This window comes from Rhipicephalus microplus, unplaced genomic scaffold (genome assembly GCF_043290135.1).
Source record: "Rhipicephalus microplus isolate Deutch F79 unplaced genomic scaffold, USDA_Rmic scaffold_15, whole genome shotgun sequence".
NCBI lineage: Eukaryota > Metazoa > Arthropoda > Arachnida > Ixodida > Ixodidae > Rhipicephalus > Rhipicephalus microplus.
Window position 1 is genome coordinate 19565639 of NW_027464588.1, and position 12512 is coordinate 19578150.

Consider the following 12512-nt stretch of genomic DNA (forward strand, 5'->3'; position numbering starts at 1 on the left):
CTGGTTGGAATCGTATGGACAGGAGGCCATCTTCAAGAATTCGAAGAATGAAGACAAGCGCAGGCATGTGTACACTTCGCCTTAGAAGATGCCGCTAAAACGTGGTTCGAAAACCAAGAGTCGGCGATAAAGTCAAGGGACGTTTCCTAACAGGGTTCTTGGCTATTTTTACCAGCTTCGTCCACAAATAGAAAGCCAAAACTCTTTTTGGCTCCCGAACCCAGCTACTCAAAGAAAGCGCCATGTTCTTGAGGGAAGAAATGACCTGACTATTCCACTACGCAGACTCCGAAATGGCTGAGGACAAGAAAGTTCGCTTTGTAGTTTTTGGCAGCAGTGGTCGTGGCAGCATTTGCAACGCATCAGACAAACATCTGGTGTTTTCGCAGGATCACTCCCTATACTACATTTCTGCACGCGCTGCCCGGCGACGTTGCAGCTACAGCACGGGCTATCGCCTGCATCACCGGTCATCTTCGACGTCATCGCCTCTTCTCCTACCCATCGGTGTCGACTACATAAAACGAAAATTCAGGCGGCGCCCTTCATTTTCGCAGCAGTGGTCGCGGCAGCATTCGCAACGCGCCTGACAAACATCTCCTGTTTTCGCAGGTTCGTTTCATTTGTATTCTCTTGTCGTAGGTTTACATTTTTTTGTTGCTGCCGCGCCATTTGCTCCCCTTTGAGTGTACTGTTTTCACGATGCCAGCTAACACAGGTCTTACCAAGGATGTAGAGGCATTGTGCAAAGAAGTTGATGAGCTGCGTAATAGCCCCTCCCTCTTCAATGATCTCTTTGAAACCATGAAACAAAAACAGGAATCTCTCCAGAAAGAAAACAAGAACCTTCAACAAAAAAATGAGTTACTGAGCCAACGAGTTGCTTACCTAGAGCAATATTCCCGCCAGAATAATCTTGAAATTAAAGGTGTGCCTACAACAAAGGTTGAGGATTGTATTGCAGTTCTTCAGCGCATCGGTGAAAGTGTTGGTTGTGCTATCTTTTCCGTGGACATTGATGTTGTTCACCGGGTGCCAACTAAAAATGAACCGAATGAAAAAAAATATAATTGCCAGGTTCCACTCAGGGGTGAAAAAAGCAGAGTTCGCAAACAAGGTAAAAAAAGCTCATCTTACTACAGGTGCCATTGGTTGCACTGCCCGTCAGAAAAGACCAGTGTTTGTGAATGACCACCTGACCACTGAAAATAAGCGCCTGTTTGCTCAAGCACTATCGCTAAAGAAAGAAAAAAAAGTGGCAATTATTGTGGGTTGATAATTGCCAGATCAAGGCCAGAAAGGAGCCTGACAGTCGTGGTTTCCGCATTTCCACGCTCAGTGATCTGTCTATTTTTTCGCAACTTAGGCTAATACTGCATTTCCTATTCATGGATCTCGACCCTTTTCAACAGGCAAAGGAACTATTACACCGTTTCGCGAAGTGTCATCTTTCGCTTGTGCATCTCAACACGCGTAGTTTACCGAAACATTTTGACAATCTTGTCAACTTCATGATGCTCCTTGATCATAGTTTTTTGGTCATCTGTGTTTCCGAAACTTGGTTTTCATCATCAGATGACGTACTGTTTGTACTGCCAGGTTACCTCTCCGAGTTCGCTCACCACGCTAACAGCCGGCATGGCGGCTCTGCCATTTTTGTACGCAATACCATAACCTACATTCATCGCTATGACTTAGCCCTTACCACTTATAACTGCGAATCTGTATGGCTAGAATTTGATGGCTCTTGTTTTAATGGTACAAAAATAGTTCTGGGGTGCATTTATCGTTCATCATTTTCACCCTATATACCATGATTTCTGCGCTGCTCTTGTTGAAACGCTCACTCGAGTTAGCAACGAACTTAAGCATATAATATTCATGGCGACATCAATATAAATATTGCTGATATTTCTGACTCCTCGTGCTCGGAATATATAAAATGCTTCCAAGGAAATAAGCTTGAGTGTTCAATTACCACTTCCACACGCAGTGTTCCTGGTGGTATCAGCACTCTCATTGACCACATTCTAAGGAATATCACTACATATCATTCTGCCGGTTTTGTCGACTTTCCGCTTACTGACCACTTTCAAGCATTTTTTTTTTGTGTAGAACCCCAGGTGGTCAAAATTTCCGGAGCCCTCCACTACGGCGTCTCTTATAATCAAATGGTGGTTTTGGGACGTTAAACCCCACAAATCAATCAATCATTTTTTTGGCGAATAGTCACGCAAAACCTAAACTGAAGACTGTAACTAAAGATGTATTTTCAACCGACAAATTCCGTAACGTCATTTCTCGGACTGATTGGACATGTGTCCTAAACGATAGCACTGCTATTCCAGCCTTCCGTAAACTTTGTGATAAGATCACTGATGCAATGAATAAATATTCAAGTAAATCATCACATGTCAAAGGATATTCTGTTCTCTGACAACCTTGGATGACCAATGGTCTACTGCGCAGCATAGAAAAAAGAAAAACATTGCGTAAAAAAGCAAAAATGGAACCATTTAACTTATCACTTTTGCAGTGGTTTAAAAAGTACTCTAATACGCTTGCATGTGGTTAAGGGATACAAAGCGCAGCTACTACCAAAATCATATCCTTAACAATGGTAATGACAGCTGTAAAAATTGGCAATGAAATAAAAAAATTTTAAATCAGCAAGCTTCCGAGCCGGGGATTTCAAAAGTTGTTGTTGGTGAACGAGTGCTCACAAATGCCTCCGACATTGCCAATGGTTTAACCTACATATTTCTATGGCCAATGCGCCTATTTCTTCTGTTGTTTCCTCTCTCCCTCGATGCTCGCCTTCCTTTTTATTTAAGCCCTGCTGCCCCGCACGGAATTACTCAAGTATTTAAGCAACTAAATTGCACAGGTGCTGGCCTAGATAACATTCATTCGTTTAAAATAAAACTCAATGCCTCGGAGACTTCTATTCCTCTGGCCCACGTAATTAACCTAATGTTTAAGAATGGTGATTTTGCTGAGGAACTGTAAAAAAGGCAAAATAGTTTCAGTGTTCAAAAAAGGGGACCGCAAGCTATTCAACAACTATCGTCTGATAACTATGCTTCCTTCCTTTAGCAAGTTATCGAGAAACTGCTGGTTACTCGACTGACAAATTATCTGAACAAGTTTAGTCTTCTGACACCTTATTAGTTCAGTTTCAGGTCCAACGTTTCTTCAGAACTCGCACTAATCGAATTCACAGATTACCCTAAACATTCCATAGATATGGTCTTATTCGCCGGGGCCGTATTTGTGGATCTTTCAAAACCATCTGACACTATCAATCATGCCATCCTTTTCACAAAATTGGACTCTTATGGTATTTGTGGTTCGACACTAACGCTTATACGTAATTATCTGTTGAAGAGATCTCAGCTTGTTCTAGTCGGCGATTCTTTAACTCTAATACCATAAACCGAGGTGTTCCTCAAGGTTCAATACTAGGACCTTTCCTTTTTTCATTGTACATCAACGACTTACCAAAATGTCTTAATTCATCTAGATGTTACCTATATGCCGATGACAACACCATATTTTCCTCTGATAGTAACTTAGATTGCTTACTTAGAGAATTAAACAAAGACGCAGCCAATATCGTACAGTGGTGCCGTAATAAGCATCTCGTAATTAACCCGATTAAAACTACATTCATGCTATTTCACTCTCCACGTAAAACTATACTATTCGTGCTGTGCCTAACCATAGACGCGCATGTTATTCTCACGTCTGACTCAACCACGTTTCTTGGTGTTACCATTGATTCTCACCTAAAGTTTGATAAGCACATTGCCGCTATTTCGTCCAAAATTTCTTTTGGAATTTGAGTTCTGTGATAAACCCGCACTTACTTCCCTTTGCACATTCTTTGCTCGCTATACTTCGCCTTCATTCATAGTCACCTGACATACAGTTGTTCTTCCTGGGGAAACGCCTATAGGACTCATCTGTCCAAGATTACTCATTTACAGAGTAAAGCTTTGAGGATTATAACCTTTAGTCCCTTGAATGACTCCACTACGCCTATCCACAGTGATCTCAGCATTCTCTCTACCCATCATTCCATATCTCTGAAATTATATATGGTCATATTTCGCACGCGTCAGCATGATATTGAAATAAACAGTATTCCATCCCGTTATCTTATAAATCTGAATTCGACCAGATTTTTCTTACAACATAGTATACTCTTGCCGGTGCTGCACTCAAACTAAGGTAAACAGACAGCGTTGTTTTCTGGTATGTACCTCTGGAATTCACTAGCTACGTCCATTTAAATGTGCAGCAATATAGCATCACTTAAAGCACAATTAAAGACACACTCTTCAATATCTTTGCTAACATTTTATGGTACCATCTTTCACGTTTTCTTAACTCATATTTGTTTCATTTGTTTTATTTTTATTTGTCTTTTTCATCATTTGTCTTTTTCATCATTTTGTCTTTTTTCTTTTAGCAACTGTGTTTTCGCAATTGTTAATTGTTCTACGCCGTGCTAACTTAGAATTCGCGTCGATTTGTCTCAGAGTGTACTAATATATAGGTTTATGTACTATTGTTGCTTTTCATGCTTTTGAATTACCATAGTTTTTTCTTGTGTTTTTTTTTCGCTTTCCGTGTTTCGAATATGCTTTTCTTTTGCTCGACATTTTTCTGCCCTGTATTCCCATCAACACACTATCGCTAGGAGGTGCCCCTGACAGTATTTACTTCGGAACCTCCTTCTGTAATACTTATGAACCATGTCACTTGTATTTTCATGATGTCACAATAAACTTCAACTTGAACTTCCTTATCCGAAGAGTTAAACAGGAACTTTTCGCGGGCTTGATGCAGATCCCAATAAACAGTGTACAAGAGTTTGTCTCGGAAGCGACTACTATCGAGAAGACCCTGGACATGTGACACCACCAGTACAATCGCCATTCGACTCCTCAATTTCCAGATATCCAAGGGCTCTTCTCTGCCGAGCTGCGTGAAACGATCAGTGCGATCGAGCAGGAAAAGCTGTAAAAGAGACCTACTTGAAGATCGTGGGAGGAAACACATGGCCATTATCTAATCTTCCGTAGTTTCTACTTGATTAGTATAGTTCACTATCAAACGTTAAGCCCTAAGCCATCGATGCACGCTTAAAATTTTCGAAATATTCAATCATCAGAAACTTTTGTCACTGACGAAAAAAGAACGTGTAGTTTTTCTTTGGAACTGTAGGTGCCATTTGAAATCAGTTCGAGTATAGGAATGAAACAAAATGGCTGTCACTTAAGAGAGACAAAACTCAAGTTATCGCAATGCTTCCTATTTGAAGTTGCTTCTCGTCAGAGGCACTGTTAGGCCGTCGTCGAACCCATGAATGCGTCGCACTCGGCTTCAGATCGTTTACTTAATACGAAGGCCTCATCAATTACGCAGTTCGTTTGCTCCATGACCGCTGAATAGGCTCGTGCAATCGAAGTTCTTACAGGCAACTGAGAAGTCCAGTCATGCGTCATCAACCATTCAAAACTCGTAACATGATGCACCAACATTTTCCTCAATACGACAGAAAAACTGATGGGTTGAATTAATTAAGCCCATTGCGCTGTCGAGTAATCTGCCACAACTTCGAGCATCACTGCTTTAGTACGTTCGACATGAAAAAAGTCAGACAGAATGTGGTCCTTTGAAAAAGCTTGTCTGTGTGACTGCAAAATGTTTCATTCGGTGAAATTGCTGCGTTTTGTCTGCTTAGGCTTCAGTGAAATGTAACCCTCTATCCCTGCAATTACAGACTTATCTATCAAGTGAGTGTCCGTTAAGTAGCTTTCTATCCCACGAATATCGAAGATCATCATTTTGGAGGGAAACAAAGCAACGGCATGGCATTCAGTGAATTGAAAATTATAACTTTGCGTACAGCCACCGTCGAAGTTTGACAAACGAACCAAATGCACGACGAGCGCTCTCAAAGCAATGTCTGATTACCTATGCGCATGCTGGATATGGGAACACAGAGAGCCTCATCAAGTTTCATTTAGTGGCCCCGCCGCGGTGGTCTAGTGGCTAAGGTACTCGGCTGCTGACCCGCAGGTCGCGGGTTCGAATCCCGGCTGCGGCGGCTGCATTTCCGATGGAGGCGGAATTGTTGTAGGCCCGTGTGCTCAGATTTGGGTGCACGTTAAAGAACCCCAGGTGGTCGAAATTTCCGGAGCCCTCCACTACGGCGTCTCTCATAATCATGAAGTGGTTTTGGGACGTTAAACCCCACAAATCAATCAATCAATCAAGTTCCATTTAGTTAATTTTTTGCTGTAATTCAGAGGATAAGGTGTGAATATTGCTTCGCATGTGTACTCCTGGTGCTTTCAATATCGTAACTACGCCTCAGTGATCAATTCTGAGGTTGATACTGTTTTTATTTGCGAAGCATTCTCAGAGATTTTCGTTCACTTCGAGCTTATATATCTATATATCTACTAGCCGCGTAAGAATTTTAGCTCTCCTGGCCGTTTCGATAATGGTATCGATAAGAAAATTGGTAAAAAATAACATAACAGCATGGAGAGCAAAAGTGGATAGTCATAACATGAAAATAATGATATGCATTTCGAGAATGTCCTAATTTACACTTTATGTCTTGCTGATCTTGCGGTGGTTTTGTTCACATTACATATTGCAAAACTGGTATGGTATGACAAGACTCCTTGGCAAACAAAACTGACAAAGCCTAACGTGTAAATTATGACATGTATGTCATATTTATAGGTCATGACTACACGTTGCGCTCATGGTAGGCTCGTGGTCGTTTCGCTTGCTTCACAATACTAAAACTGGTATTACGGGACATGAATGAATCACGAAGGTATGTGACTGGTGCATGATAGTCATGATATGCATGTCACGTAACAACATGATGACATTCCACGCTCATGATGTGCCCGAGGCCGTTTCGCTAGCTTCACGTATACCAAAGTTGGTACGTGAATGAACGACGTCACAACGTAATGATCATGACTTGCGTATCATGTGAAGCATGACTACAACCTACGCTGCATAGCACGCTCGTTGCTATTTCGCTAGCTGCACATATACTAAGTTTCGTATCACGTGACGCGAATAGACCACGAAGGCAAATGACACGTCCAATCACAACATGCGGTCAAGTAAAACATGACTACATGCTACGCTCGTACCGTGCTCAAGGCCGTTTCACTAGCTTCACATATATCAAATGTGGTATTACATGACGTGAATGAATGATGAAGGTAAATTGCACATTGAAACACAATAGTCATGATACGCATGTTATGTAAAACATCACTGCATGCTGGGCTCACTGCGCGCTCGCGGCCGTTTTCAGCTCCTCATACACAGTGTTTGGTATCACGTGACGCGTAGACAAACGACAAAGGTAATTGGCACGTCCAAACATCGTAATCAGGAGATTAAAGCCATGTACGGCATAGTTTACGCTCGCCTCGTAACGTTGTGCTAATGTTAAAGTGACATATCAAGCTTTCTCATTCGTGCTTAGGATGTAACGGATTCTTTTCTTCAAGGGACCTGCCAATTTGTTTCCCTCGTTTGTCTGGCTTTCTTCCTGTTATGATAATGGCCTACTACTAAAAATGTAACTTATCATTGAATATAACCCAAAAGTTGTATTACATTGAGTGAGAAAAGGTTTTAGATACTCCAAAAACATCAAAATTTCAAAACAACAAGGTTGTGAACTGAGTGTACAAACGTAATATAGCGGAAGAATGCGGCTAATGTTTTCCTCCCTAAGTCCTATATTCTCCATTCATCGAGGAAAAGGAATTCTTTCGAGCAGGTCAACTGACAATCTATTAGCACGGTTAAATCTAGTCAGCTCGATATACATTGAGCTTCTGCGACAAAGCGCACAGGATTTCTGAGTACCTGAAATGCAAGGTTGCACCTCCACGATAGACCGTAATCAGCTACGTGCCGAATATTGCGACAAGCATTACCTGCCTGTTCGCATACATTTTTTTGTTGTTGTGAGACACTATGAAAGTCAGAAATTGCCTTCCGCACCTAAATTTTTTCTACAGATGGCAGCAAGTCATTGCAGGCTGCGATTAAGCTGCACCTTCTGTGGCATCGCGGGGTGTGGCAAGCGTTTCGTAATGGTCCACGGAAAGTAGGGCCTCAGTCGGAGCCTCAAGACAAGGTCGGTCGCTCCGCTCACGTAGGTTTCTTTAGGTATTATATGCACCTTCATTCTTGATGGCCTTACCTCTTCGCGTTGCTTATTGTGTAGTTGTAACTTATTCTCTCTCGAATTCTCCCTGATATTGCGCTCACACGAATCAATCACTAAATAAATAAAACAAAGGCAGCTCAGCACTAGCAGTGCTAAACACAAAGTACGAAGGTAGGCAGCTTTTTTACAGCGAATGCTGTTATGAGATCACAACTCGGGTCACACGCGGCGCCGCAGTTGTTTGCCACCACCGCCGCTAGTGTCCGTAACCACTATCTCACGAAATAAGAAACAAATTAGTACCAAGCACACAGTGGGGCTCGAATCCTAGAACACTGCGTGCAGGTACAATATTCTACGACTGAGCCACGCCGATGCTTGGGGCTCGTTCGCAAACTTGCCTTATGCAGACTTGATGCCGGGTAAGAAATTACATCAATATGAGTAATGAAGCGTTTTAAACAGTTAAATAACAACCAGGCATCATAAAATGAGAATAGAGTACCGAGTGGGTCGTCCAATGCTCCTACGCATGACAAAAGCTTGTTATTCATCAGCCAATATATGTGGAACAGACCGACTTCAGGAATAATTCCTCATCGGCGTCAGCCACCGCATGAATGATTTGCACTAAATTCCTTGCAAGTGCTTAGCGGATACCACGCTTCTGAGAAAAATGAAGGATGCCATAGCGGATGCCGGCCTACTACCAAGCAATTATTTTAACACATGCGCAGAGGGTAGCCAGCAGTGTGCTTGCAGCAGCTTCCGAATGAATGTTTGGAAAAAGCTCTGAAAGTCTGCTCTTATAACTTTCGCTGTGACTGTCCTGCACGTCCGCGCAGGCCAACTGTTTTTTTTTCTTTTCCGTTCTTGCCAAGTTGCAGAACTATCAACAAATGCTGAGCCAGAAATCGTCAGAAGAGAGGAATGAAGCTAGTGGACAAGTTTGGCGTCAAGCCAGCTGATATGGGATCGTTCTTGAAGAGTGGGATCTGTTCGCGGAACTGAGCTTAGAGCCACATCCTGCCCAGGACATAGGAGGCAACCCTGGAGGGGCCTGGTGACCGAGAGCGCGCTGTATTCGGGCCATGTGAAAGCAGGTCGTCTTTCCGGTGCATTATCTGGCGGTAGAGGTACTGTTATTCCTTGGAGTCTCAACCGAACATCATTGCTTCTGCAAAGGCAACCAGCGTCAGAACCAGCGAGCGAGCTAGTCTGAAGTTGTCTCTGGCAACCGCGTATCACGCAGGGCGTCCCAAGCTCCCTTTACCCACTTGTTTGTGTCCAGCCCTATGATGCAGTCGGCGTCAACTAGCCCGGCGCCTCTTAGGCAACGCGTGGCAATACCACTGGCCCTTGAGTGCAATTCATTGGCAGTTCCTGATTGGTGGCAGCTAATGCAAGGACAGGAGGCGTTCATGATAGGAGGTTGCTGATGCAAAAAAACCGGTGTTATTTTTTAGGGTGTTGCGGATGCAAGGATAAGCCCGGGCTAATAAATGAACCATGCGGTGTGGTGCCGAGCAGCAGACAATAGCATCAGAGCACCCAAAAACATCCTGGCTCTTCGAGCTCCTCAAGCTGGCGGCCTCAGTGCAAACAATGTAACGCCTTGGTTTAGGCTGTACATAAGTGTTGCGTTAACTCCCCGTCACATCGTCCGCTCCGCCTATCAACTCTGCGCATTTGCAGCCACGAGCTGAGAAACATGACCTTGGCACACTACACAACAGTCGTGACAGCGGCTTGACTGCAACAGGGTCCAGTTGTATGTAACTCGTACATGCATGCAACTTCCCGATATACGACTTGCGAGACGCACTGGCACATGTAACATCCGAAAGCATCATTGTCACGAAGAAATGGAAGGTGATGATTTACCCACTGCGCCTGGGCGAGAAACAAGGACTCGCCACGAGGGAAGCAATCACGCCAGAACAACCCTAGAATGAGGGATTCTCCCACCTAAGTTGACCCCGAGATTGCGAGCTACGATGCACTGTTTAATGAAACAAGTTAATCAATTCGTTTTTTCTGACTCTGAACCACCGCATAGTCACTGAGCAGTTCATATTAATGTCCACTTTGAAGCGGAAGCAGCTCTAAGGTGCACACATTTTTAGTGTCCTGTTTCATGTCCAAGCCTTCTCTTGCGAAATCGCGAGTAGCTTGTGGATTTCTCGGCGAAGAGACGCCGGACTCTTAGTAAGTGATACCTCAAAACTCCGCTTTTCTTTTCTTTGGTGAAATGAACATTCGTTATACTCAATGAAGACAACTTCGAACTCCACAACGTTTTGTATGTAGCGCTGAATGTAATGAATGATACTGAAGATGCATCTTTCAAGGATTGTTTGTTGTTAGTCTGGCCTATATGAATGAAAAAACATGATAAGATAAATATGAAACGTGTGATAAACATGAAACAGATAAACATGAAACGTGTGAAGGAAAAAAACATAATTCAATCGCCCCTTCTTGCCCTTCATTATTCTGGTAGTCTAGTCTATGCTTCAGTAAAATAAATTCTGAAAATATATCAAAGAGCAGCTGTTTTGTTTGGTTTTGTTGTAACTGTCACATTTGTTTTCAGCAGAGCTGTCATTGAAGAAAGAATACCTATCACAAGCTGTCGTTCAATGCACTTGGACTCGACATCCTACATGGGGACCCTTTTCTAATGCAGTTGTTCATGAAAATTCAGACATAGCATCACAAATTGCCACATTTTCGTCTTACAAATCTGCTAAATACTTGCTCAGGAAAATTGGAACGGCGTCGTGTAGATTGTGCGGTACGTTGTTGGTGATGGACACTGCAACCGTTACCTGTAACTTTTTACAATGCCTAAATATGCAGTAGAGGCTGAGTTAAAATTTCATAACTTTCTCTTCTCTCTTATTGAAGTACAATTAAAAAGTATTTGACGTCGCTTTCGGTCGTCCTCAATGACGCAACATTCGGGAAACAAATGTAGAGTCCCCAGTAACGGTTTCTTTTGAACGCGGTCTTCTTCATACACTGTTATGAACATTGCCGAAGTGCACACAGTGGGTGCACTCCCACCTCTATGTGGTTCATTATCTAAGCGGAAGTGGTCTTTTTAATACGCCTGGAATCTTTGTAAAGTTCAGCAAGTTCATTGTTGATTGATATGTGGTTTTTAACGTCCCAAAACCACCGTATGTATATGAAAGACACCATAGTGGAGGTCTCCGAAAAATTTTGACCCCCTGGGGTTCTTTGACGTACACCCAATTTGAGCACATGGGCCTACAGCATTTTCGCTTCCATCGACATTGCAACCACCGTAGCCAGGATTCAATCCCGTCACTTGTGGGTCTGCAGCCGAGGACCTTAGCCCCTAGACTACCATGGCGAAGAGAAAGTTCAGCAAGTTGAAGACTTTCGCTAGAGCCTTATTCTTTTAGCATTCTAGTTCAGTGCTCTTGCGCAATGGTTAAATCATTGCCTTTCCAGAGCTTGTTCTCCTAGCACAGCATCGCTGTAACGAAAGACAAATGAAGGAAATCTGGTGGCTTCGAAGCCAGGGAGATTTCTTTTCTTTTTTAATTCACAACGAAGTGCAGCAGCGTAGAAGCTGTTGCAGTCAGCGTGATAACAAGGAAGCTTTTCATCGACCGTGTTAGACCGAGCACCGTGTCTGCACAACAGTGGCATCGAATGAAATAACACCCGAGGGATGCGCTACAGCACATATTTCACACTGTGGGTTAAATTTTCTTCAATTTAAGCCCTGAATGCCTTGGTTGGGTCGTGTCTTTATTTCTGCATTCTTTCCAGTCTCTCCTATTTTTTCTTTTGCTTGCACAGCAGGCCGAGTTTTCCCGTCTGGTTTTGTGGGTCTCTACGCTAAATTACGTAACCACAAAGATGCTAATGAGCTAGAATGAGATTATATGCTTCGGGAACCTCTGCGTTAGAAATAACACAAGTGAGGCCATTCAGCACAGCAACTTTGGTTTTGGGTGCACTTTAAAAATTCCCAGGTGGTCGAAACTTCTGGAGCCCTCCACTAAGGCGTCTTTCGTATTCATATGGTGGTTTTTGGACGTCAAACACGACATATCAATTATCTGCTGTTTTGGCGAGTTCACGCATATTATTATTCGTGGCAGAAATGTATTATGCAAAGCGTTCAATGTGAGCGACAAGCTACATACACGGGTCTCCATGAGCACATGTGTTGTGGCCTCTCGCGCGTTTCTGTTCTTTCGCAAAATAGGCTATGAAACGGTAAAACAGCAATATACTGTTC